Genomic DNA, 4312 nt, shown 5'->3' with positions numbered 1-4312 from the left:
AAAAAAAAAAAGAAATCGTTTCGCTTAAACGAATCGACGTACCGATTTAATCGGGATATTAAAAACCCATTACAGAGGGGGGCCGAAAAGACAGAAGAAAATTTCGTGCCTCCCCTCTCCTCCCTCCCCTCCCAGTCTCACAATTACGCATTCGTCGTCATCGCTCGTTACCTCGATTACCATTACGATTATACACACTTTCGTCGCGCGAAAAGTATTCGAAAGATAAGAGATACTTAAGATACGAGAAAGCATGCCGCTTTCTTTTGCTTTCGACGTGACGAATAATACTTGGAACGATAGGACACCCCCCCTCCCCTCCGATAGGTTACCGTTAATCTAATTAATCTTTACGAGTGTAATTAGCCCGTTAACTGCCTTCCTCCTTATTCCAGGAGGAAGGAGATTCCACGGAAAGGCGGCGTATATGTGTGTGTGTGTGTGTTACGTTACTCGGTCAACCGATGCTTCTTTTATCTTCACGAGTAGCGGGTACACGGGTATCCCATTTCGAGGCTGTTCGCCCGTCCACAGGAGATACTTTTCGGTGTATTCCGCCACCTTTATACTCCTCGCTTCCGATATACGCTCCCCGTTCACCGTGGTTTACGGTGGTAAAATTTTGCGTTATTGTATATTAAAAGTGTTTTCGATAGTTGTATAGAGATAAAACGGGGAATAAAAAGAAACGAACCTATCGAGTTTGAGGAATATTTTTCTATATTTTTTGTTTTTCCTCCTCCCTCCTTCCCCTTCTTTAAATAATTTCTTTCTCGCGACAAATCCGGGCCGGGTATTTACATAAAACGAGCCGAAAAACCGGACCAGGATCGACCACCTCCCACCGTATAATCGCCTTGATATCAGCTTTCTCGCGTCGCGCCATTTGCACCAACCTGCATTTTTAATTAACGCGACACGATAATCGGCACGACGCCCCATGCGTGTAACGAGCGACATCCGGTGACGGGTTGAATTACGTCGATCCATTAACGTTTGGGCAGGTGGAATTGGCGGAGAATTGATAGGAGGTGGGGAAAGGAGGCGAGGAACAAAAACGGCCACTCAGGGAGAGATATCTCGTTTTATGGGGAGTCGGAGATAAACGCTCGCCGCCGTTAACGCGACTCCATCTTTTCTTTTCTTTTCTTTTTTTTTTTTCCCTCTTCCTCCTCTTCGTAAACGAAGATGCGTCCTCGAGGTGGTGGCGGTGTGTCCCCTGAATTACGTTTATTGCAACTGAACGGCAAATAAACGCTTCGCGTTTACGGAGAATTTCTTCGATACGAGACGATGGGGCTTTTGGCTCGAGCGCTTTCGACGACCGCAATTTTCAGAAGCTGAAACTTTTCAGAAGCGAGGTTGAGTTATTTTTCGACGAAAGAAACCTCTTCCTCTTCGAGACCTCTCGATCGGCGTGCAAGCACTCGTTCGTATCGATCTCGATCTCGACCTCGGTGCTCGGAATCGGAGCGCGTTCGAAAATAGCGACTGACGCAAGATCATTGTCCGGCCGCGGCGCTGATCGAAGAGATCGACGTAACGAAAAAAAAAAAAAAAAAAAAAAAAAAGAAGAAAAGAAGAGAAAAAGAAAGGAAATCCAGATACTTATGCATAGCATAGCTCGATACCGCTCGATGGCGATCGGTTTTCTCACGGTGTGTTTCGCCTCGGATACACAGGAGGCGAGGAGGCGCGCACGATCGAGAAGGGCCCGAAGAGGGTGATTTCATCGAGATGGATTGGACGCCTCGGCGGAGCCTTCGCCACGAGGGTTGACTGATTTGTGTGCGCAACGTCCCGTCACCTTGACTCTACTTAAATGGGAATAAACGACACCGCTTCCACGGCATCCCCCTCCTTTCTCTCTCTCTCTTTCCCATCTCTTCCTTCCTCTATCCTCGCTTCTCCATCCTCGTTTCCTCCGTGGAAACGTTGCGAAGAAGGAAGATCGAAGAAATAGAGAGCAACCGCAGGAGATAAGCTCGCAGGTGTAGAGAGGCGTCGTGGTCGTCGTCGTCGTGGTCGTCGTCGCAAAGCCGATTGCGGAGTGATCGGGCCTCGTGTGGGAGCCGATAGTGTGGACGATACCTGGCGGTAATAGCAAGTCCAGCACCCAGGAGAAATGCAATTTTAAACGTATCCGCGTCTAGATCCAGCCAGTAGGGAGAGTTACTCGCTCGAGCTGGCAACGCGTTCGATTATCCTCGCTCGAAGAATTTGCATCGCGAAAGGGAGCGTTTCGAAAAATTTCGAAGGGGGAGGGTAGATGGATCGAAAGAAATTGGGAGGGGAGTAATTGGAGGCAATTAACCTTGCCACCTTGGGACACGCTTTGCTCTTTGATCTTCCATCGAGAGAATCGATGGAGCCAGCAGATCTCCGCGCGCCTCCTGTCTCCTGCCTCGACTTCGTCATTAACCGACCAACGAGCAGCATCGACGAGGCCGCGTCCGCGCGGAATTAATGAGAATCGACCTACACAATGCGGCAAATAATCCGCTATAAAACGCATAAGGAAAGATCCTCGATCTTGCGCAGGTGTATCTCAGCTATCGACACGTGACTCACGACAGAGAGGAGGAGAGGTGTGTGTATATGCACGTATATATACACGCTTTTAAATCACTCCTTCGCAGCTCATTGTTCCCCCGACAATACATTATCAGTTAAAAACCGGACGGATAATCCTCTTCCATCGTTCCACCGTGGAATGTGTCGACTCACGTCACCGGTTTCCCACCGTACACGCTAATTATTCCCCTCCCTCGAGGAGAGGGCTGCTCTTCTCAACCGATCGATCGACCCGATGATCTTTAATTAAAACGACGCCAATACCGAATAGTCGGGAAAATTAAAACCGAATCCCCCTTCGGATAATATCGCAACCGCATAACGTCAGATCGTAATCGCGAATAAAAGTTATAAGCCGGTATTGTCCACGATTCGTGGCTCGAGAGGAGGGGGTGTTAAGTTTTTTTCAATTAACGTCGAAAGGTCGATGCCTCGGCGCGTCTCTTCGCATGTAAAACTCTCTCGTTTTTTCTCTCTCTCTCTCTCTCTCTCTCGAGTAGGATCGATCGTCGAGATCGTTAACCGACGAGACACCGTACGCAGTCCCAGGTGGTCATTCAGCCAAGTATTAGTTACGTTTGCCTGGTATTGAATATATTTGGTTTGCTAATGTTCAGACAGCGCAACGATGTCTATCTCAATTTGCACCTCTAACTAACACGGCTGCCATGCTCGAGGAACTTACTCTCGAGGAGACAATCTTACGAATACTTCCACGTTTTATTTCTTAACTCATCAAGAAATACCCTATTCTTGCGCGCAATTTCTATTCTCACGGAAACACTCACGAAGCGACCTCGAAGAATCTCTGACGAATCTTTGACGAATAAAACTTTGGGGCCACAACGATGGCACGCGTTCGCCCCATCCAAGTACAAAGAGGAGAGGAAGAATACACTTTTTTCGAAACGAAGGAGGAATGGTTTGGAACAACGGGGCAAACAATAAGCCGGGGATCGCCGGAAGGTTGAAAAGTTGTTCCGAAGTGGGTGTCTCGTGTGGGTGGGACGAAGCTATTCGTAAGTCTCGGGAGGAGGGGGAGAGGAGGGGAGAGGTCGAGGTGGAAGAAGGCAAAGGCCAAAGAGGGAAGCGCGGGTATCTCTGTATGAAAGAGATCTAACGGTTGGATCGGTTGGAGAGAACGATAAGAGGCACGGGCGGAAGCCCGCGTCTCGTCGTCCCTTTTGTCGTTCCACACGCGTGTATATACATATACATATACATATATATATATAGGCCTATAACCACCGTACCCGCTTCCACCGCTAACACCGTTCTTCCATTTAGCTACCCGGAAAAAATCGGAGCGGGTTAAACAGGGCGTTCTTGTTGCCTTCCACTTGATCCAGGGACGGCGAGAGGAGGAGAGAAAGAGGGCCGATTATTAGCCTCTTCACGTTTCAAAGAAGATGTCTCGACGATCGAGTACGAATGAGGAGCGGTTTCTTACATTGGTTCGAGATTTTCCAAAGATGGCTCCTCTACCTATCTATCTATCTATCTATCTATACCCGTGTCGTTCGATCCAGGTAGCCTCGAAGTTCGAACGATTCATCTCCGAACGGAATGGATCTACGAATGGAACGCGTTTGGAAGAAGGGGGAAAAAAAAAGAAAGAAAGATCGAGAATCCGTTCCCTATGGAGAAAAGGTATCTCGGGTTCAATTAACGCCGGGGGAGAATCGCTATCGAGAATCTCGAAAACGTGTCCGAGCTGTCAGAAGGAAAATTGGCGAGG

At 48.4% G+C, this 4312-nt stretch overlaps 1 protein-coding gene across 4 annotated transcripts in view; it reads left to right on the top strand.

Annotated features, from left to right (window-relative positions):
- The window catches only part of LOC102671059 (Krueppel-like factor 6), a 236668-nt gene that overhangs the window by 175867 nt on the left and 56489 nt on the right, over positions 1–4312 (top strand). The window lies entirely within an intron of this gene.

This window comes from Apis dorsata, unplaced genomic scaffold (assembly GCF_000469605.1).
Source record: "Apis dorsata unplaced genomic scaffold, Apis dorsata 1.3 scaffold_149, whole genome shotgun sequence".
NCBI lineage: Eukaryota > Metazoa > Arthropoda > Insecta > Hymenoptera > Apidae > Apis > Apis dorsata.
This window is presented reverse-complemented; position numbering and strand designations above follow the sequence as displayed.